Source organism: Cynocephalus volans, chromosome 1 (assembly GCF_027409185.1).
Source record: "Cynocephalus volans isolate mCynVol1 chromosome 1, mCynVol1.pri, whole genome shotgun sequence".
Lineage (NCBI taxonomy): Eukaryota > Metazoa > Chordata > Mammalia > Dermoptera > Cynocephalidae > Cynocephalus > Cynocephalus volans.
The window spans coordinates 42,605,737-42,630,670 of record NC_084460.1 but is presented as its reverse complement, the minus strand read 5'-3'; the positions used below and the strand labels follow the sequence as shown (position 1 = coordinate 42,630,670).

Genomic DNA, 24,934 nt, shown 5'->3' with positions numbered 1-24,934 from the left:
CTTAAGACCCTGCAATTGCCTTCCCGGGTATTTACCCAAGAGGAGAAAAAAGGGAAATCCACACAAAGACTTATTACTGTAATGTTCATAGCAGCTTTATTCATAATAGCCAAAAATCAGAAACACAAGTTGTGGTATACTCACACAATGGAACACTGCTCAAGGATAAAAAGAAACTACTAATATACACAATAGCATGGATGAATCCTTAAAAAAAGAGCTGGCCCTGTGGCTCACTCAGGAGAGTGCGGCGCTCGTTGGGCCAAGGCTGCGGGTTCGGATCCTATATAGGGATGGCGGGTGTGCTCACTGGCTGAGCGTGGTGTGGACCACACCGTGCCAAGGGTTGCGATCCTCTTACCAGTCTAAAAATAAATAAATAAATAATATATGCTGGGTGAAAGAATTGTTATATTATGACTGTGGGGAAATAGGCTCTCTCATAATGAGAGATGACTGCTGATGGGAATCTGAAATGGTACAACCTCTATGGAGTATAATTTGACATTTTCCCACAAAAACAAAATATACATTTACCCTTCCACCCAGCAGTGACATTTCCAGGAATTTATCTCAAAGACACACTCCAACAATATGAAAGGTTATTCACTGCGGCATTATTTTACTTAAAAAATATCAGCAACAACCTAGATAATACCCAAACAAGGGAAATTGCTTGAATAAACTATGGTATGTGCACCTCAAAGAACCACACATTTGTATAAAAATGAGTGAGGCAGGGCCGGGAGAAGGAAAAATGAGTTACTGTTTAATGGGTACCAAGTTTCAATTTTGGAAGATAAACAGTTCTGAAGATGGAAGGTGGTGATGGTTACACAACATCAACATACTTAATCCCACAGAACTACACTTAAAATGGTAAAGTTTTATGTTATGTAAAATTTTACCACAATTAAAATAAAAGGAATGGGAAAGATTTCTTTGGCATAATATGGCACTATTTCCAGGAGGTATCAGTAAGTGAAAAAAAAGCAAAGTACAAAAGAGTATATCATGTTATGTTTTGGGTAAAAAAAAGAAAAGAAAAAGGAAACATCCACCTATCTGCTTATTTAAAAAGAAACACAAGAAGGATGAACCAGGAAACACTGAAATTGGTTACCTACCAGGTATGGGGGGAAATGGCGTGGAAGGGATACAAAGGGAATGTGTACTTTTTATATGGTTTTTAGTTTTTAAGCATGTTAATATTCTACATACTAAAAAAATAAAATGAGAAGGGGAGGGGGCATTAAAAAAATTTGAAACTCAAGCAAATAAATGAATCTAATTTCATTTTAAATTAATACCATAACTAGATTATACAGAAAGTAAAGTGGGACAGAAAAGCAGCGAGGGGAGGAAGCCTAGAAAAGGGAAGAAGGGAGGCAGGAAGGGAGGAAGGGGAGACAGACAGGGAAGGAGGGGAGATGGAGAGGGAAGGAGGGAAAGGGGACAATCCAAGTAATTTAAGAACACAATTTTAACTATTTACTCTCAGTCTTGAAAGGATGGGGGAGGGGGTTTACAAATTCTCCACTCATTTTAAGTCTGTTTACTGTAGTGTTTGTTTGTTTGTTTTAGCAGCTGGCCTGTACAGGGATCCAGGGATTCAAATCCTTAACCTTGGTGTTATATATAAAACACTATGCTCTAACCAACCAGCTAACCGGCCAGCCCCTGTTTATTGTGTTAAATGGACAAAACAAGTCTGAAATTATTTTAGATGAATTGTAGGGTTGGGAAAATGAGTAAATGTACTAATGTTGCTGAGAGCCAGGGTTCTTAAAGCATAAGAAGAGACATAAAATTATGAAATGGTACAAAGAAAGAACCCTGTAGACATGGAGTCAAGTTGGACAAATTGATATAAATTCATTATTTCTAAAATATGTATATGCATGTTTCTATGAACATGTGTATATGTTCAAGTATATATTTGAGGGGTCTACAAAAAGTTCGTGGAAAGATTCATATTATCTTTTAATTAAATTTTCCACAAACTTTTTGAAGTACCCTTGTATGTAGGTATGTGTATATATGTGTATAAACACGCATATATTTCCTAGTTCTTTAATAAAAGTTCCAAGATGAGAAGACAACCCAGGAGCAATGAGGACACCTACCATCCAGAGATTCTTAGTCTCTAATACTATTCCCCACAAGGACACAGGAGCATAATTAAAAGAGCTTCACCAATCAAACCTAGGACAATTCGAGCTCCAAAATATGTAATGAATTATAAACCATTCGTAAACAAACAGGAGTTCATGAGTCCATACCAACAGATAGAGCTCTTGACTACAGAGTAATGCCAAGAGCTGACTGGTAAATGTGAAAGGAATACTGGAATGAGAAAATAACCATTTTGCAACCATCACAGTAGAAAACTGGATCAAACAAGAATCATCAACAAATGTTAAATCTAGGGAAACTATGATGAGAATCAGAATTCCCACATTGCCTCCCACAGACTCATTGCTTGCTATAGAGAGAAAGGAAAAAAAACAAAAACAAAAAAACTATACAGTGGAGAAACCTGGCAAAACTTTGACTAAGTGATCAAAATTAAAACCACAATGAAGGAAAGAAGGGCTTCATGTGCCTTCAGAAGTTGTACATCTTTCTCTGGGTATCACATCACCTATGCACTAATCCAGCCAAGAATACATAACCTCAATTTAATCATAAGGAAACTTCAGACAAACATAAAACGAAAAACATTCTATTAAAAGGGGTGAAGGGGATGGGAGAAGTTGTATTCTTCAAAAATGTCAATGTCATAAAAGATAAAGAAAGGCTGTGGAAATATCCCAGGCAAAAGGAGGCTAAAGAGAAATGGTAGCTAAATGTAATGCCTAACCCCAGACTGGATTCTATACAGGAAGCAGGGAAAATGATATAAAAGACTTTATTAGGTCAACTGATAAAATAGGAATGAGGACAACAGATTTACATCAATGTCCATTTTTGAAGTCATTAACCATACGATGGTTATATAAAGAATGACCCTATTCTCAGGAAATACAATATAGTATTAGGGAAAAGAAGCACAACATATGTAACCCTAAAATAGTTCAGAAGAGAGAGAGAGAGAGACAGTGAGTGTGTGTGTGTGTGTGTGTGTGTGTGTGTGTGTGTGTGTGTGTGTGTGTGTGTGTGTGTGTGTGTGTACTTATATATGCAGAGAAAGAGTAGGAGCACACAAATACAAATAGTAAAGCAAGTGGGTGAATCTGCATAAAGGATATCTAGATGTTCTTCATATTCTATTTTTGTAACTTTTGTAAATGTAAAATTATTTCCAAATAAAAATTTTCTTAAAAAATAAAAACTATGGAGATAGTTCTCTGCTATGTTCAGAACAGAATGGGCATATGTCATAATTACATGAGGTACTTTATAGTGAAATCACAAGAACTAAGGCTTTTGGCTTAGATAGCTCTCCAGATAAAGGACCCTTTCAAATGCCAGAAAAGGGAGTTTGTACTTTTTTTCTTTAAGCCAGGGAAAGGTGGCACAAAGCTTAGAGCACACTGAGGCTTGGCTAATGGGATATATTTAAGAAAATCTTCTAGGAAAATTACAAGTGGCTTGAAACAGTAGATAAGGAAGCAGTAAAGGGACTTGGACAAATACAAGCATAAAATTACAGGGTCTTGGCCTAGGAAGCTAAAATTAGAAAGAGAAAATGGAACAAACTCAGGAGACATGAGAAAAGAAACCCAGATAAGGCCTGTTTGCTAAATGTACCAAAGGTGGGGTGGGATCCAAAGACACCCAGATTTCAAGCCTAGCTAACCAAGAGAATGATGGTGTTACTAACAGAAACGGTCTAACTAAGCAAAACAACATTTCTTTGCTATCAGGCAATTTTTTTTATTCTCATTTTTCCTATTTCAATAGGAAAAATACAATATTAAAAGTTAAAAAAAAATGGGTTAACATAGGTTGTTAGGGGTTAACATAGTAAACACAGGATGGATTAAATGCCGTTACAATATTCACACATAAGGAAAAGGAGGGATGGTAGTTTGCCCTCTTTCCCCCAAAACTATGTTTGTGTAAGTATATACACATATACAAATACACATATAAGTACAAGTGTATTTACTCAAGTATTCCAAACCCATGCATTCAACTAATATTGCTAAAGAGAAAACATGAAGTATAAATCAAGTTTAAATTCAATTGTAAATTAGAGAAGAGAGTGTATCTTCATAAGGTTGAGGTCAAAATATCACAAAGGATCAAGTTAAAGTAAAACAATTACCTGGCTAACCAGTCAAATGATGTTCAACTAGTAGTTTATTTTTATTGGTCTCTGAGTCCACTGTTCAGCAAGTATTTTGATCCTGAGGACAAAAAAAAAAAAAAAAAAAAAAAAAGGAGGGTGTTGAATTTTAAAGCCTTTTTTTTTTCTCTTCAATAAAAGCATTATTATTAGTCACACACAAATTAACTCTTCCCATCTTTCCCTTTCTGGGACATATGAAACAAACACACAAAAGCTATCAAGTACAATGCCTCTTCCTAGGAATTTAAGCAGATGCCTTATTTTGCCATATATCACTACTCCTGCTTTAAAAGTCAGGCACGGCAATATATAATATACTCTTGTCACAATTTGTGCACGTGGATAATGCAAAGTAAGGGTGGAAGAGACCAGCTCCAAGTCTTGAAAAGTGATCAAAACAGACAGGTACTCTGAACCTGTGGATGTCTTCACCTGTCCAAAATGAATGCTCAGAGAACAATTAAAGACAACATTAATACCCTGCAGAAGCTAAAGCTTAAATACCCTAGTCCAAAAATGATCGAGGGGTGGAGGTAGGGATGGATGGATAAAGCAAGCAAGCAAGGAGGAAAAAGGCCCGGAGGTTTTCTTGCCCTCTATAAAAGGGTGCATTTGGGTCACTAAAAAAAAGTATTTTAAAACTGGGAAATGAGAGGCAGTTCTTCAAAATAATCTGCAATAAAATACATGAACATATGAACAGCAGACTTTTGCACGTGAAGAAATGGGGAGCAGGTTCTAGTGGAACAAAGTGAGCCAATAAAAACATTACACCTCACCTTATCAATTTCTAAATGTAATAATAAAGCAATAATCTGATTGCCACTAATTCCACTGATATCTACATCAAGACAACAACCATAACTATACCCTAAAGTTAATAGCATTCATGCTAAAATTTGGCAGGTATGCTGGGAAGAGAGGGAAAAAAGTAATATATTCACAAGTTCCAAGTAACAAACATATCACAGCCATGACCAGTCTACATGGAGTATACAGGGGACAGCCAACCACAATGTAGCTCCACGATGTGATGGGTCTGTTGCACTTTTTTTTTTTTTTTTTTTTTTTTTGCCTTTTTCGTGACCAGCACTCAGCCAGGCCGGTCCTATATAGGATCCGAACCCGCGGCGGGCACCGCACTCTCCCGAGTGCGCCACGGGCTCGGGCCCTGTTGCACTTTTGAAAAGCACATCATATGTGGTTCACAAAGGGAAAAGAGAAAAATCCAGGTAGTGGTATCAGTGCCATGCAATTAACAGTTGTAAAAAGAGTTGATATATCCACTAAAATGCCTATTTATTATCACAGTACAGTCTCCAGTTTATAACTGGGATATGTGCCAAAAGTAAGTTGGTTGTATTTAGAACCTGGAATACATCTTCTAATCTACAATAATACAACTAGTTATTGGCATATTATTAAAGAGTGGAAGCTTTGGAGTCAACCAGTTATAGACTCAGCTACCAGCTCTTTCACTTACTCCAGCCTTGGTCAACTTAAGACTTCTTCAGGCCTTAGATTTCTTATTTTAAAATGAAGATCACACTTACAGGTTTTTGTGAGTATCAAGTGAAAATGTACAAATTATTTATTAGTACCCGGCACATATAAGCTCAATAAATAAGGTATCATCAGCCAAATGAAAGACTAGTTGACACATAATATAACTTGAGAATTTCCGAGCACACTGAAATTAAAAAATAGGAAAAAACACAATCATTAGTTTTTGTTTTTAAGTGAATTCCATGCTTTTTAACTTGAATTTTTATGCTACCCAATTTAATGAGAAAAAGATGAAGAGGGGAAAAGGTAGGCAGAACTTCAGTTAAGAACTTCCAAGATTTTCTGACCTGGTTTTAAATCAGGTTTCACTTTAGAAATGGTTCCTTTGTTGTTGTTTCTATTATGGGGGGTTGGGGGGGAAAGGGAGGGCTTTGGGGTACGTTTAGCACCTAAGAAACAAGAGGGGTAAGGCAAGGAAATGAATTTGAATTAGAAAGTACCTAGTATCGTAACAACTGACCCAGGAAACAAGTACTGTTACCTAGTGTGAAAGGCTGGTGAGAGAGCCTATATTAATAGTCAAGTATTATACTGGTGGTTTTCATACTCCTTTCTCAAAGGAATGTTGACTCCACCGATCTGCACCCCTTGAACCCAAAGACACGTCATCTACAAAATTCTCCCCTCCCAGGAAGTTTATAGCTGGACTGGAGAGGTTCCCAAATGGTCACAGATCAATGATTGGCTTGTCTACCAGGAACCTGGAAGGGGGTATAGTCTAAAAAGTACTATATACCAGGAACCTGTAAAATATGGAACTGTTAGGAAAACTGCTGATGAATTAAATTTGTCTGGAACCAAGATTCTACAAAGGCAACAATCCCAGCAGGTTTCTTAGGACAGTATTTTTTTACCTTTATCAAAAATAAGTTTATTCTTACTTCTTTTCATGATTTGGACTTTAGTCCAAATACAAAAACCAAATCACAATGACATAACTGAATACGATATTTTCCAAAAAAATTAGATATCTAAGAAGATGAGGGGAAAACATTAATTTTTCTACTAGAATTAATAGAAAGATTATTGGTAAGATTTACGTTATCAAAACCTGCATCACCAGAGCTAATGTGGGGGGGGGGGGGGGGTCGAACTGAGCTCTGTTAACAGCAACCCTGAGAAGATGTGCCTCCAGTCCAGAACAAAGAATCAAACTGGGGGAGGGGAATTGATAGAGAGGAAAATCCAAACTATACAATGCTGATGCCTGGAAACACCAACAAGACAAAAAGCAGCCACTGAATATTATGAACATGTTTTTCTTTTGCTGTTGAACATGGAAAGGGGCAAGAACTCTACTATTAATCACATTAAACTCATTGTTCTTTCCAAGCTGCTGTTGGCATTGCTCCCAGGGACTCCCTTCTCACTTCCCTAAAATCGTAGAGAGATGGGGAATCACTGCCTTTAGGAAAAGCCAGCTGTTGCCCACTAATCTTCAAAGCATTACAGGATAACTTGGTTCATCAATTAAATTCCAGGTTACTTTAAGGTTGCATAATATTGGTGTTAAATTTAACACTCTTTTGCAGTTGGAATTATTTATTGAGTGATCAACATATCCTTTGTCAAAATTTTAACAAGATTTCACTTGCAAAAATCAACTGCAACCAATCTGTAGCTATACTGAAAGAGAAAGAACAAATGTAAAATTAAAATCATATGAAAATTTGAAATTATATTTTAAAAGGTGCTACTTTTAGAGCTGTATACATTTATCTCAGCAAAAAAAAATTTTTACTACTTATTACTTAGTCCATTATTATGTGTTCAAGTTAGTATGTAAAAATGTATTTGATACCCAGGAGAATATTGATAAGACACTGATTACAATCGTTTTCAAATACCATAACCTTTTTGATGGGGGAGAAGAATATTATTTAAAATTACATTATAAACATGTCTAGTAGAACAAGGACTGGATTTTTAAAAACTGACATGTATTGTACCTCTTATCCTATGATCTATATACCAGAAAGGATCAAGCTGCCTTGTAATAATTTATTCTAGTCATTTAATAAATTATAATAAATGTTTAGTTCTATATGGAATCAAAATTTAAATGATGCAGGAAAAACAGAAGCCTTAGCTTCAGAAAACCTAGGTTTTATAAAAGCCCAGCTTCTTGATGTAACCTTATGCAAAACATTTAATTCAACTAAATGCTTGCTGTGTATCTATCAGATGCCAGGTACCGCACTGGCACTTGGAAATAAAAGCAAATCATGGTTCCTGCCATTAATTAATTAGGAGAAGAGAAGAGAAGAGGTATAAAGAGCCACTAAAGTTCCTGAAATTAAAACTATGTTCATTCAGTAAGCATTTGTTGAACGTCAATGTGCCACACTGATAGCCACCAGGAATAAAAGAAAAAACCAAAAGTGAAGACATAGAGTCCTATGATACTATTAACCAAAAGACTAGAGAAAAACTGCTCTGCCTTTTTCATAGGATCGTTGTGGTAACTGTACAGCACTATTTAGATGTGAAAGCAAGACAAATCCAAAGCCATTTATTTCAGGGGAAAAAAGTGGGGAGGTGGTGGGATTTATGAAATTAGCATGTACAATTTCTGCAATTACTGTCCGGAGTTATCATAACCAAAACTCCATTTGAGTTTCTTTATAATAAAAGGCAACGGAGAAAAAACTTTTGGAAAATGTTGATGATTTGTGTAAAAATTACATGGGACATAGGAAATATAAATGGGGTGTTGTAAGGATAGCTGAAAATGAAAGCTATTTTTAACTCAACGTATCAAGGAAATTGTGTCATACATCTTGCTTACACAACAATACTCTCCCACTGATGAACAATAGCACTGAAGTATTTTCTTTTTTTTTTTCAATTCCCTTGAGATTAAGAAGAAAACTAAAACATCCAGTTGACAGACCAGTTTATTTACAGGCCCCATATCTTTAGCTGAGTTGAAGTTAGTAATGATATGGTTACCAAAATAGGCATGCAAGCTAGCCACTTGCTGGTGCTTGTTCTGCCTCCCTCTCCCCCCTCTCTTGGAAAAACTGCATGCAGTGCTGCACGATCACACAAAATAAATACAGGAAAAGGGTGGAAGGGTTGGGTGGGGAGGTGAGCAAAGCTCTCTGGGCTCCACCAGTGCAAGGCGTTCCACAAGAATTGCTACAGGGTCAAAAGTTTACAGTGGTTTCAATTTCACCTTTTAGCAGCCAATCAGGAAACAGAGACTGCATGCTGACCCCTCAGGCTGCAAATGAACATTAACTCATTGGCTACCAGGACTGCATATATTCCTTTTATTGTACGGCTTTCCTTTTTCCTTTTATTAAGAAGAGAAAGGGATGGAGAAGGCAAAGAACATCTTAAGTTCAAGGTGACAATTTTACTTAAGACCATGTATTTTAAACAGCTTGGGGAGAAAAATGATCCAGTAATTTTCAATTTTCTCTTTGAAAGGAGAGTTTCTTTATCCTGCAGTTTCTTTATCCAATCATTAATGCTAGTATCAAGACAAAGAATGAATTTAGGCAGGTTAAGTAGACAGATCTACCTCCATGAAGCTGCAATTCTAAGAACAATTTACAATGTGATAAAAGATAACACTGGTTGTGTTTCCAGTAAATGCTTTAAAAATAACTCAGATAATGAGAACATTTAAATAAAGTATTTATCTACACCCCAATTTCTTTATTTGCAGATTTTCCACCCTCTCACCAAATCATGAATATGAATATACAAGGTGCCTATCCATTTCATTCTGTGGATCTACCGAAATGCAGGTAGAGCTAAGGTTTAAGTTTTCTTTTCCTGTATTTCTCCTCTCCAAACACTATAGTAACCAGGAGTAATCCTCTATAGAATAAATTCAGGAGTGAAACTTTTGGCAATAGATATGACTGTTCCCTAATTAATTTATGTAAATTGCCTCCAATGCAGAAATCAATAAGTTAACCCATTAAATAATACTTTCAATATTCTATATTTAACACTGAGCAAGGCTAAAATGAAGACGTCTACTATATACACCTTAACTGTACTACATTTAAAAACTAGATTTCTTTGAAGCACTACAGAGTAAAAGCAAAACATTTTGCTCTCCTATCAAAATGATCAGTTAAATCCTAAATAAGCTGATAGTGAATTTATAGTTAGCAGTATTTCTCTTACTGATACAATAGGTGGTTAAATTTTAACAGTCTTATTGACTTAAATTTAAGCTTATATTTAGAAGCCCCTGTAGGCACCACCACTGCCTAAGAAAATGATTTCATGTAGGATATTAGTTTTTATCCAAAGGAAGGTAAAACACCACTGTCATTTCTGAAAACCCAAAAGTAACCAACATACAAAAGTGCTTTACTAAACAAAGGGTCCAAAATAACTTCAAAACATATAAAGTCTGAACAGCAATTTAATGTCTGTTGTTAAGATAGTAAATAAACTTATGTTGATACAGTTTTTTCTTAATTTAGTGTTAAAACAAGTAATTTTCTAGTAACAACTCCCAATCCTTTATGATTTAAGTTTATACATATTTGGCAATTAAAAGCCTATAAGTTTAAAATAGACTTAGTTTCTTTTTAATATGGCTTACAGAAGCTTTATATGTATTAAATTAAAGCAGTCTTCGGTATATCTTCTTTTTACAAGATGGCCTCATCTTGAAAGAAAATGGATGCGATAAAATTTTACATCAAGTCAGCATGTTAGCGAGAAGCTTTTTTGTGTGTTCTGAATTTGATTAATACAAGCCAAGGTCACTTCCTGAAAGATGCCTACCACTGCAGCTGCAGGCAAACTAGGCTCTCATGTAAGGCTGGGGGAAGGGAACGGGTGATGGCATTTATTAACACTCAGATGGGATTTCACTCCACCAGCAGATTTGGAGGGTGGGAGGGGAATCTCAGACTTCCTGATATATTAAGATTAAAATATTTCCATTCCTTAATATTTAAAAACAAATTTAATTCAATATATAACACTCATGTCAAAATTACATCAAAGATATCCTCACTGCTACCATGTATAAAAACATTTTACTTAATACTATATAAAATCAGTTAATGCCAGACATTGAAGTAAATTTAGCATTCAACACAACACAAACTACAACCTGTACTTGCTATGCAAAGCTCCCACGAAGGTAGATAGAAGCCCTTGAAGAAAACAGAATCAGATTCAAATTTCTTTTATCTAAATAAAACCAAGGGTGGCCTAAAAGTCAAGAAGGTAGAAATATAAAATACAAAAGACTATATCAGAAAGTATTTGATAAAGTTTTGTTCTGAAATTCAACTTAATTTCATCTTACCAACATTAATACATATTATTCTGTGCTCAAAAAAAAATCAAAATATGTATTATCAGCAACTAGAACAAATCCTCTCCCTGAACAATTTATTGAGCAGTTACTATGCATAGCTAGAAAACTATACTAAATACTTTGTACCCTCTGTCATTCTTTACACATTTCAACTAATTGGATAAAATATTAGGTAAGAGTCAGGAAATCTATATGCTCCTTATAATTTTCTATATGTAACCTTGGATAAATTAGATTTTGTGTGCCTCATTTTTCCTACCTATCTAATGGGGGTTATCACTTGAACCATGATATTCCACAGAGACATATTATCAGCAAAGCACCTTTTTGAATGGTTGTATAATAAACACAAAACCTGGCCTTCTGTTATTTTTTCAGTATGTTCACAAGGCATTATTTCTATTTTCTACATAAATTGAGAATATAATTTTGACCCTCCCTTGTCCTCTCCACCCTTTTTCTGACTGAAGCTTGGTTCAATAACTTCAAAAAAAAAAATTTTTTAAACAAATGATGTTAGATGCTCACGGTCAAATTGATAGGCTTGGGTTTTTGGGGGGGCTTTTTCTTAAGTCTTTTACCTTTCAATGACTGGCAGGAAATGACTGCTATTTAATGGGCACAGAGCTTTCTGTATATGCAAAGGACTTTTTAAATCAATTTGAAAGAAAGAAGGCAACCAAGTAAAAACATACTGTGACAAGACCCTAAATTGAGAGACCTTAATCCCTGGGTATGGCTAAGAAAGACACCCAGAAAAGTTCAACAAGATCTGGTCACATGCCTTTGAAATGGGACAAATCCGAAAGACAGACAAAGTGTAAAATTAAATTAGTTATTCATACTTCCTTTTCCCAAGACGCCTTGTTGAGCAGTGTAGGAAGATGAATTTTTCTTCAATCTCTCCTGGCCTGTATTTTCTTTTTTTCCACCATGGGAATTATTCCAAACATAACACAGAACAAATCATAGAGTTCAGTAGCAGTAGCTAGCTAGCTTCTCACCATAGACCAGGATAAAGGAAGTGCAATCATTTCCTCACATCTCCAACTAAGTCATTCTTCTCCCCCTCATTTTATGCAAGTACCCAGTGCATTCCACACTTGGCAAGCAAGATAAACTAAACTGGGGCCACAGCAGCTTGATGCCTGGTCTTCTTCCTGGACCAGTTCAGCTTCTGCGCCAAAAATAAAAACTGAAAAAAAATATTGACTATAAAAGAAGAGCAAAAAAAATAGTGGCCTACACACCTCCCAGCTCTGCCAGAGTGGGTTTAAAAGGGAAAAAAAAAGACATTAAAATATTTCCTATGGCATCAAACTGGATAGGTTGCCTATCCCACAACTGAAAATTTGTGTTTAAGAAAATGCAAAGTACTATACCATGTAAACTGTTATTACTACTCAGTAATCATGTGTGTCATATGCTTACTCTTTTAAAAGCACATTAGTGTAATAACACCAAAGGCAAGGGTTCAAATCCCCATAGCCCCCAGCTGCAATCAATCAATAAAGCACATTAGACTATAAACCTCAACCGTACCTCTCAAGTGAAAAGGCTCAGTGGAGTTCAAAAAGACCTAATTACATGCTCCTGAGATGGGATAAACCCTAAAGATGAACAAAGGATAAAATCAAAATAACAAATAGATATTTCCACAGAAAGTGATAAGTGCCATAAAGGAAATAAATAGGGTGATATTATATAGAAAGGGTGAGAGGGTAGGGAGAAGGAGGTAATTTCAAGTCAGAGAAGGGTTCTCTGAGGATGCAACATTTAATCTGACAGCTAAAAGGAACCAACCATGTATAGTGTTCCAGACAGATGGCACTGTATATAATAATTAATTTCATTATCTATTAGTGTTTATCTATATTATTACCATTAATAATAATGATTATTAAGTACAATAGCTCCAACCTTCTTCCCACTTCCAGTCTGGCACCCAGACTGTAGACATATAGGAACTTGAAAATTATGTGCTACATAATCTGCCTAAAAAGTAATGTGCTTCACTTTTTTTTTTTTTTTAAAGATGACCGGTAAGGGGGATCTTAAACCTTGACTTGGTGTTGTCAGCACCACTCTCCCAAGTGAACCACGGGCCAGCCGTAATGTGCTTCACTTTAAAACTTAAGCTTCATAAAGTCAATAAAAGAATCATACTTAAAGCCAGTATATAACATAGCTTTCTAGGAAGTATCAGAACAAGTTAGTGGATAGCCACTGGAGTACTGCTAAAAGGGAAGAGATTCAAATTCCAGCTTTCCTAATTACTAGCTATGTACCCCACCTCCTCCTCAGTTTCTTCCTCTATAAAATAAGAATAGCATCTCTTCTGCTACCTGTTTCAAATGGCAGTTATGAAGTCTGAATGACTAAGGCCCTCACTACCATCAAAACTGCCTCTAGATCAGCGAAAGCCACGTCTCTGGGTGAAGAAAAACATACAGCCCATCCATTCTTTAAGAGATTCCCAGGGCCTCTCTCTTGATCTGCCTTATTTAAACCCAGCTTATTAGAATTGTGTGTATCTGGTTTCCCAACCTCACAACAAATTAGGAGGAAGAAACTATCAGAAGCAATGAAGTATTGACAACAGCAAGAAAGTACAGCTGATTGCCTGGCAAATAACTGTGAAGAAAATAGAAAAAAATAACAAATACAAAAACTCTTAAAATTATAGAGATCTAGACTAAGAGTCATTCAGCCTATAAAGAAATAATCCTGTTTAACTCAGGAGGTACAAGAGGTGTCACCCACAGTGGAAAAAAAAGTAATAATAATGTTCCTCATGTCCTGAATCAAAAAAGATTAAAAATACTTAGTGCATTGCTTTAAAGGAAGAAGTTCGAATACACTGAAGAACGTCCACCTCTGAAGATTTAATTTTTTTAACACACACACACAAAAAAGTAGGAAAAGACAACCTAATAGAAAAAATGAGCAAAGAATCAGACTAGGAAATTCACAGTAGTACAAATGACCAATAAACACATGTAAATATGCACAACTGAGGGTTAGAGAAATGTAAAACAAACAATGAAAGAAAATGGTGCCAGTGGCAAAAATTAGTAATTTTAAATGCTTGTAACCTTTAGGCTTAACGAGCCCATGGCTAGGAATATAGTACAAGTACATCACCATATAGAAGATAAATAATAACAACATTTGATATAACATCCTACATAAGAACAAAGTAAGGGAGGGGAAATAAATAATCCAGTAACTGGCACATGACAGGTACTCTACACCTATTTGCTAAATTAATATATAAATGGTTAAACAAAGGGCATCTAACAATAGAATATTATATAACCACTGAAAAGAATGCAGTAGATTTTCATATACAGGGTATTTCAAAAAGCTCATGGAAAGATTTGTACTATCTTTTAATTCTATTTTTCTACAAACTTTTTGAAGTGCCCTTGTATAATCGCTTAAAAAGATTTTCTTGAAACAATAACAAAAAAAACTTGCAAGCAACATAACATGATTGTATTAATGTGTCTACATAGAACATGTCTACATAGAACATATCTACATAGACATATCTGCTAATACTTGAGAAAAACAGAGAACGTTATATACAATTTAGATAAGCAACTGAATTGAGGAAATACTGTAATTAATGTACTTTTTAAAAAAATTTTAGAGCAATTTTAATTAGCAAAATTGAGAGGATGGCACAGATAGCCGATATAATCCCTAGCCCCACACATGCATATCCTCCCCCATTATCAACAGACAATGTTCTACCAGAGTAGAACATTTGTTACAACTGATGAACCTATACTGACACATGATTATCACCAAAATTACTGTATTTTTTTTTTACAGCAGTAAGATTACAAATAACTTTGTGTGAACAGTATTTTTAAATAAAAAATTTAAAGACAATGCCATCAAAAATTATTTAAAGGTACAAAATGTTAAACTTCTTAATGCAATATAAAAAGAACAGATTAGGAAAACAATTAGTAACATCCATTTGTAAAAGTTTAAAAATCTTTCATCTAGAATCTACTTCCAGGAATCTAATCAAAAGGAATTATTAGAAATGCAGACAGAACTTGTGGTGCCAAATGCTCACATAAACATTACTTTTAATAATCATAAAATGGAAGTAGCCTTTAAGATTATTAAAAGTTCTGCACAATTACGTGTTAAAGAAAGATCAAGAAAAATATAGAAAATATACACAAAGGAGAGAGAGGAAAAATTTAGGAAATGCACCAAAATGTTTTGTGGGGTTTTTTGGGGCTGGCCTATACAGGGATCTGAGACATGTACATTGCAACCCAAATAACCATCAATTGGTGAACAGATAAACACACTGTGCTCCCCAAAATGTTAATCCCCAAGATTACTAGTACTTTTTCCCACTTTGAAATTGCCCCAAATTTTCGAAAATTAGCTGGTTACGCTTCTATAATACCAAATTAATAAAGAGGATGTAGCAAGGTTGAGACTTTATATATAAACATTCCTAAACTTTTTTACACTTGAAATACAAAATCCTAACTCCTAGGCCGACCCCGTGGCGCACTCGGGAGAGTGCGGCGCTGGGAGCGCAGCAGTGCTCCCGCCACGGGTTCGGATCCTACATAAGGATGGCCGGTGCGCTCACTGGCTGAGCATGGTGCAGCTGGTCACAAAAAGACAAAATAAATAAATAAATAAATCCATCAAATCATTAAAAAAAAAAAAAAATCCTAACTCCTTACCTAAGCTAGATCTCAAATCCAATTTCTGGCCCTTGTTTACCAACAAATCTAAAAAAAAAAGAAAGAAATCAAGACAGATGGCAAATAAGCATATGAAAAGATGCTCCACATCATAAGTCATCACAGAAACACAAATTGAAACAATGAGATACTTACTCCTACAAAGCCGTTAGAATGGCCAAAATCCAGAATACTGATAACAACAAATACTGGAGAAGACATGCATCAACGGAAACTCTTACGGATTACTGGTGGGAAAGCAAAATGGAATAGTCACTTTGGAAGACAGTTTGACGGTTTTTTTTGGGGGGGGGGGCAGCTGGCCCATACAGGGATCCAAACCCTTGACCTTGGCATTACAAGACTGCTCTTTAACTGAATGAATGAATCAGCCCATCCCTGGCAGTTTCTTACAAAACTAAACATAGTCTTACCATACGATCCAGCAACTGCACTCCCAAAGGAAATGAAAACTTATATCCACACAAAAACTTGCACACCAATATTTACATCTTTAATTTACAATTACCAAAACTTGGAAGCAACCAACATGTCCTTCAGTAGGTGAATGGATAAACAAATTGTGGTACGTCCAGAAAATGGAATATTATTAGCACTACAAAGAAATATGCTATCAAGCCATAAAAAGACGTGAAGGAAGCTTAAAAGCATACTACTAAGCAAAATAAGCTAATCTGAAAAGGCTCTACATCTCCAACTATATGACATTCTAGAAAAAGCAAAACTATGGAGATAGTAAAAAGATCAGTGGTTGCCACAGAGTTTGGGGAAAGGGATGAATAGGTGGAGCATGGAGGATTTTAAGACAGTGAAACTACTCTACATTCATGATACTACCCACAGAATGTACAGCATTCTATGAATTATCCTTAATTTAAACTATGAACTTTGAGTGATAATGAAATGTCAGTGTATGTTCATCAACTTTAATAAACACATTACTCTGGTAGGGAATGTCGATAATGGGGGAGAATATGCACATGTGGGAAATCTTTGTACCTTCCTCTCAATCTTGCTGTGAAACAAAAATGTTCTAAAAAGTAAAGTCTATTTTAAAAAATCAAAATAAGCCACAGACTGGGAGAAAAATATTTGCAAAACACATACCTGATAAAAGACTTATATCCAAAATATTCAAAAAACTCAAATAACAGGAAACAATAATAATCGACACAAGAAAACAACTGACTTAAAATGGGGAAAAGATCTATACGCCTCACCAAAGAAGATACACAAATGGCAAATAAGCATATGAAAAGATGCTGAACAATATATGTCAATAGGAAATTGCAAATTAACAATGTGATACTACTAAACACCTATTAGAATGGCTAAAATCTAAAAAAAACTGACAAACGAAATGCTGGTGAGGATGCAGGGGAACAAGAACTCTCTCATCCATTCATTACTGGTGAGAATGCAAAATGGTGCAACCACTTTCAAACACAGTTTAGCAGATTCTCACAAAACTAAACATAGTCATACCATATGATCCAGTATTACCTATACTAATCACATAAGTATTTACCCAATTGAGTTGAAAACATGTCTACACAAAAACCTATACACGATTTATAGCAGCTTTACTTATAATCACCCCAAAACTGGAAGCAACCAAGATGTCCTTCAATACGTGAATGGATGAACTGTGGTACATCCATACAAGGGAATATTATTCAGCAATAAATAGAAATGTGTGATCAAACCAAGACAAGACATGGAAGAACCTTAAATGCAAATTGCTAAATAAAAGAAGCCAGTCTGAAAATGCTTCTTCATGGAAGAATCTTAAATAAAACGTTCATGGAATAACCTCAAACACAAATTGCTAAATGAAAAAGCCAGTCTATATACTGTATGATTTCAACTAGTCATGTGTTGCTTAATGACAGGGGTATGTTCTAAGAAATGTGTCATTAGGCAATTTCATCATTGTGCAAACATCACAGTGTGTTCTTGCACAAACCTAAATAGTATAGCCTACTACATGCCTAAGCTATATGGTATAGCCTACTGCTCTGACCACCGTTCTATATGCAGCCCTTCATTGACCAAAATGTAATCATACAGCATGTGACTGCATACTACGCTCTGGAAGAGCCAAAGCTATAGAGACATTAAAAAGGCCAGTCCTTGCCAGGGTTTCGGGAGGAAGGAAGGAGGAATAAATAGGTGAGGCACAGGTAACTTTTAGAGACGTGAAACTATCCTGTATGATACTGTAATGGTGGACATATAATATTCACTACACATCTGTCAAAACCCACAGAACTGTAACACAGTGTACCTTAATGTAAATTATAGATTTAGTTAATAACATTGTATTAATATTGGTTCACTAATTATAATAATGTATCATGTACCACACTAACACAAACTGTTAATAGGGGAAATAGGAAAGGGGGGAGAAATGGAAATTCTGTGTACCATCTCCTCAATTTTTCTGTAAATACAAAACTGTTCGAAAAAATAAAATTTATTATTTTAAGGTTTTTTTGGTTTATTACTTGCAAAAAAATGAAGTTGATAATGTAGTATGTAACACAAATTAAGCAATCAAGTTTTGTAATTTTTTTATGACTCAGTTTCATAAAACTTTGAAAAATAAGGATGCAGAATTTCTATACCATATGCTTGCCTCTAATATCTAATGCCACCCGATGTATTTGGAAAAGTAACAAATGGAAAAAGGAACAGAAGAGGAAAAGTAACATGAAATTTCTTCAAAGACTTAATGCAATCTCTGGGTTATTAGGCCAAATATGTTGGCTCTCAATGATAAATTTAAACTTGTTCTTTTTAAACCTTAATCAATATGTTACACTTTTCTTTAAAATTCTCATACGACTGGCCCCTAAGGCTTTGCAATTCATCCGCATAATAGAAAATTCGAAGATTTTTTTTCACTAATTCAAACACATTTATCAAATGCCTATGTAACCAAGCTATATACACTGTAATAAGATAGTTTTTGTCTTGTCAAGGAAACTGATCTGATTATTCAATGAAAATCTCTTCCAATAAGAATTGCTTTGAGGACTGTTAAGTAGTGAGAAAATACACAAACTTCAAATATTACCAAAACATGTTACAAAATTACAGAGTGTTAGCGATATACACAAAAACCTCAGAGTCATCCTACCAATAAGTAATTTAACTTGTAAAATTATGAAATACTTTGATATTTTGGGATTAAATATAAAAAGGATGAATCAATACCTCAATATCAAGAATCAGAGGAGAAAATATTTTAAACCAGTTTCACAGGTAGCTCCTTATTCCCATTGATAACCTAACAGAACAGTAGCTGAGTAGATTCACATGGAAGGAAAGCAATAATGACCTTGACAACTTCTAATGACAAAGTGTGCACCTACTAAGTAAGTACTTAAGGTACTGCTGCTTATTACACCAATATCTTTTCAGATACATACACAAACAGTAAATGCCACTTTTACCACAGATTTGGGGGAATAGAAAAACTTGCACATAGTTCTTCCAAGCACTAGAACAGGAAAGTATCTTCAGACTTTCAAAAGAAAGACACTGATAAATCTCACATTAGAACTTAAAATTTCCAAAATATGGCAAACAGTATTTTTACAGTACTATAAAATTGTTACTTACAATAATAATACGCATTAACTTATCAGGAAAGTATCTCATTTCACACATAAGGAAGACCTCCAGAAACTGTGACTGTTCACTCTGATGGAGCACACCCTCAAATATGCTAAGATTCCATCTATGATAAGTGGTAGATCATTACATAACAAAAATATTCTAAGCAGATTTATGCCAACCAAGCTATTTAGCTACACTGGAGCCAATAATTACACTCATTCAGGTAAAAACCCAGGAAAAACTCAATTCCGTAAGTTCTATAATAACATTTTAAACAGAAATAAACGTGGTCAATAAAAGCCACTTATAAACAATTTTCTAATCAGAATCCTCCTTTTCAAAAATAACCAATCAATGAAAACCAAGAAATAATAATATTCAAAAATAAGACAACCTTGAGGTCAATGATACCAAACAAGTACAATTACTTAGCATCTAACATATCCCCTAACTCAGAATAGCCCAAAATGAACTTGCATCCTTTCAAATCCCCTAATAATATTTGTTTATCCTTATATTTAAAATTTTTTATGATATCTAATTTAAAATGGCTAAAATCTTTTCAGCAACTACATCATTTACTAAAAAGCTTAAACCATTTTTTTTTTTAACCAGAACCACTTTGTTAGATTATATCTTCCAGCTTATATTCATAAAAACAATATGGGGATGCATTACGTGCCCAAAAGGATTTATTCAGTGTTTCCCTAAAATGCCTTAGACTGAAATTTAGATTAAGAAAACCTAGTTAGCACCACATATTAACATTTTTATGAGACAAAATACTGTTTTTGTTTTGTCTTGTTTTGTTTTTAAAAAGATGACCGGTAAGGGGATTTTAACTCTTGACTTGGTGTTGTCAGCACCACGCTCTCCCAAGTGAGCTAACCGGCCATCCCTACACAGGGATCCAAACCCGTGGCCTTGGTGTGGTGCCATCAGCACCACAGTCTCCCAAGTGAGCCATGGGCCGGTCTTAAAATACTGTTTTATATACAATTAGTCCCAAAAAATTCTACCCCTTTTGTCACTCCAATTATTTTCATTCGCTATTTTTGAACCCAGGGAAACAAATTGTTTAAATTATTTTAAACTAGATCTTAACATAAAGAGAAGGAAATGAGCAAACATTTATTAAATTCCTAAGGTATACAACATTTCATCGGCCATGGATGAGCAAACTAAAATAGCTATATTAGAATAACTTGTTCAAGGCCTCTCAACAGTGATTAATTAGAACTCAGAACAGCCTGAATTCCACATTCATGCTTTTTGTACTATCCCCCCCTTTAATTTTAATTGTACTAATCACTGTGATTATATAAATTTCAATTCTAAAATTACCCAATAGCAACTATTTTGCAATGGGGGGAAAGGGAGAGCCACAGGCAGGAAAACTGGCACCCAGCAACTGTCTAACATCAAGCTTTTCCAATAGGTAACTAGGAAATATCAGAAGTTGATATGGATTGAACTTGGATTCTCCCAAGTTTTATGTACTAGAAGCTTGATCCCCACTTTGACTGTTAAAAGGGTGGGAAATCTTATTAAGGTAATTGAAAGGTGGGGCCTTGAAGAGGTGATTAGATTCTGAGGATCATGCCCTAATGAATGGATTAATAATGGCGGTCATGGATGTAGTTCTAAGAGCTTTAAAAGGAGAGCACATGAGTCTCTCTCTGTTCTGCCAATCTGCCATGTGAGTCACCACCAAGGCCTTCACCAGATATGTTCCCTGGACTTCGGACTTCCCAGCCTCTGAAACCATAAGCAATAAATTGTCTTCTTACAAAGTACCCAGTTCCAAATATTTTGGAATAAGCAACAAAAACAGACTAATACAGAAGTCTAGTCCCATCCCCTACTTACATTAAGGAACCTTGGGTCTAGAAAATCAGTAGCTGGTGACAAGATCCTGCCAGAATCAGAATCTCCCTCTCCTCACTCCTTGCTCACTGAACTTCTCTTTATCACTGCATTTGTCACATAGCAATGGTTGTACAATTGTGGTCCCCAGACCAGAAGCATCAGCATCACCAGGAAACTTAGAAATGCAAATTCTTGAACTCCATACCACAAGCAGAAATGCTAAAGGGGGTGCCCAGCAGTCTGATTTAACCATCTGTGTGACTGTGGTGTCTTCTAAAGTTTGAAAACCACTCCTATAGAGGAAACCTGACTTTTTAGGACTGCCCGAGGACACACAGGCTCCTAAACATAGGGGTTTAATCATATTTCTAAAAGGGAGAAACTGAGTTAATCCTCCTTCCCTATAGTCTAGTTTAGAATAGTGCTTCTCAAACTTTTGGGAGCAGGTCACCTGGGATCATGTTAAACAAGTTCCTGGGCCCCAACTCCAGAGATTGCAAATCAGCAGGCCTGGGGTAAAACCCACAAATTTGAACTTCTCACATCACCCAGATGATACAGATACTGCAGGAAAGGAGACTACACTTCTGAGTAGCAGCAGACTAGAGCAAATATTCTGATAGATCCCACATATTTCAATCTGAAGAACACGTCCATCCTTCCTGCTTGCTCATTGAGATTCTCAATCTGTTCCATGATTACTTCTGAAAGTTACAACCAATTTTTTCAATTAACCCCAAACATAAAGATGCAGTATTAAATCATAACTGCATAAAATTAACTGTGATACATACCGCAACACTGTAATAATTTTGTAGCCACCTCCTATTGTTACTGCAGCGAGCTCAAGAATTGTGAGTATCCCACTTTAAACAACATGTGACACTAGTCATTCTGCATGAGCAGTTTGTCTCTCCAGTAAACTGCATATTGTAGTAAAAAGTGACCTCTTGAGGTTTTCTCTTCCTTATAATTTTCTCATCTCTAACCTACTTTATTGTAAGATTACAGTATATAATATATATACAAAATATATGTTAATTGACTATGTTATTGGTAAGGCTTCTGGTAGGCTATTAGTAGTTAAGTTTTGGGGGAGTCAAAAGTTATACACGGTTGGCGCCCCTAACCCCTGCATCGTCCATGGGTCAATTATACACTCTTCCAACAAGCTGCATAACACCTATACATCCTCGTGCTTATCACCTGGTAACTGCCTCTCTTGCATTGGTTTAGCTACAGTGCCTAACACACAGCAAGCACACAAAACTTTGTTAATTAAATGGGGGGAGGGGGAGATACATACAGTGAATATACAAGATCCCCAGAGATGTTGGAGGAAAGAATCATTCAGCATCCAGAGGTCAAAACATCTGGGTGCTGCTTAACAATATATAAGAAGGTTTTACATATAATCGCATTAATATTTGATAAATTCTCTGAAAAATATTTTTTATAATACATAAGATTATCTCCTTGGTTACAAGCACAAAGGAAAGGAAAGTGAAACACTATTGAAAAAGAAGAAGTTTGCCATCAAATAATTTGTGGTATTGGTATAAATCTCTTGGATTCAAGAGGCTAAAATACAGTTAAAAGATGCCAACACAGCTGCTACAGGTTTCTGGAATTTAAAACACGTATGTACACACTTATAAATTAATGTCATGCTATAAAACACCAAATGTCTTCAGTTTTCTGTTCCAGGAATGGTGTCTGGAATTCTGCTAAACAGGAGAAAACCTCTGACTCTATGTTTTGCAGTATGTGAGGAAACTAGCCTGTCCAGAAAAGATGAAATTGTGTATAATATCATAGAGAAATCTGTCATAAAATGACAAATCTAAAGTAAGTAGAAAATGAGACAGCAGTATTCTAAAGATTACAAACTTTGGATATAGACAGTCTGTCTAGTTGAGAGCCTCATCCTAAAATGAACATTAAAAAACACCTTATGGAGTTGTTGTGATGCTTATATGAATTACATGAAGCACTTTAAAATACTCAGATCCTGATACATGTACCAAGTGCTCAATAAATGGTAACTATTGACACTATTTTATGAAAGAAGAATCTTAGAAAACAAAGATCCAGGTAGCAAAAATTATATTCTGAGAATTAAGGCTTTCTTCTTTCTCTAACTGTTCCTCATTCCCTTAGCTTAACGTTCTGACAATAAATACTTCTAAATTGCCTCGCCCTCCCCCCAAAATTGTTTTCCTATAAAAATTAATTGTAATACAGACATTTAGTAGAGCAAAAATGTATTAAGTAATAAATATTTTCAGAATGCTAATTCAAAGTAATCTCAAATGTCTAACAGGCATTTAAAAATCACATATTCAAACATTACAGGGCTAGCTACTTTAGCTCAGTTGGTTATAGTACAGCCTTGTAATACCAAGGTCAAGTGTTCAGATCCCCACACTGGCCAGCTGCACCACCCCCACCCCCCAAAAAATTACAAACATAAAGCATCCAAAACTTTAAAATATTAAAGACAAAATATAATATGCCCTGTGTTAGGGGCTGAATTGCATCCCCCAAAATTTCTTTATTTTTTTTTTAAAGATGACCGGTAAGGGGCTCTTAACCCTTGACTTGGTGTTGTCAACACCACACTTTCCCAAGTGAGTCATGGGCCAGCCCTCCAAATATCATATGTTGAAGTCCTAACCCCAGTACCTCAGAATGTGACAATATTTGGAAACAGGGACTTTAAAGAGGTAATTAAGTTAAAATGAAGTCATTAGGGCAGGCCCTAATCCAATATGATGGTGTCCTTTTAAAAAGAGGAAATTTGGACACAGACATGTGCACAGGGAAAACCACATAAAGAAGCAGAGAGAAAGAAGCCAGCCATATACAAGTCAAGGAAAGAGGCTTCACAAGAAAGCAACTCTGCTGACATCTTGATTTTGGACTTCTAGCCTCCAGAAATGTGAGAAAATAAATTCCTGTGGTTTGAGTCACTCTCTCTGTGGCCCTGTATTACATCAGCCCTAACAAACCCATAGCCTACTCTTTCTAAAACTAGATTGGGTTTATAGACTAGCAGTATATTTCTAGGAATAGCCATTGGTTCCTCAAGTTAATCTCGACACCACTGAGACATTTGCAAAGTCAATCAAACACCTAATTAGTATAGGAGCATACTATTAAGGGCAGAACACAATCAACTTGCTTTTGTTGGTATACTTTATTAAACTAATAGAGTATTGCTGGAGCTATAAATATTTATTTAGAAATATATTGTGCTTCTTTTTGAAAATGAATGAAGTTTCTAGCTGACTCAGTGTAACAATAACTATGTAGAGTAATTAAAAAATCTTTATGCTGGGGCTGGCTGGTTAGCTCAGTTGGTTAGAGTGCAGCCTTCTAACACCAAGTTGATGTCAAGGGTTCAGATACCCATACCAGCCAGCTGCCCCAAAAAAAAAAAATCCTTATGCTTTAAAAAAATAATAATAATAATCTGAAGCCAGAGTCATAAAATATATATCATATACATATTTTTCAGTAAAATGC

General features: G+C 35.4%; 1 protein-coding gene across 6 annotated transcripts in view; it reads right to left on the bottom strand.

Annotated features, from left to right (window-relative positions):
* Positions 1-24,934, bottom strand: part of NCOA3 (nuclear receptor coactivator 3) — a 132,631-nt gene that overhangs the window by 67,867 nt on the left and 39,830 nt on the right. For 4 of the 6 annotated variants that reach the window (XM_063091292.1, XM_063091318.1, XM_063091328.1 and 1 more), the window contains exon 2: positions 4,274-4,355. The exons of the other annotated variants lie outside the window; for them this stretch is intronic. The gene's annotated coding sequence lies outside the window, so the exon portion shown is untranslated. The remainder of the gene's footprint in view (positions 1-4,273; positions 4,356-24,934) is intronic. 6 annotated transcript variants of the gene reach the window in all.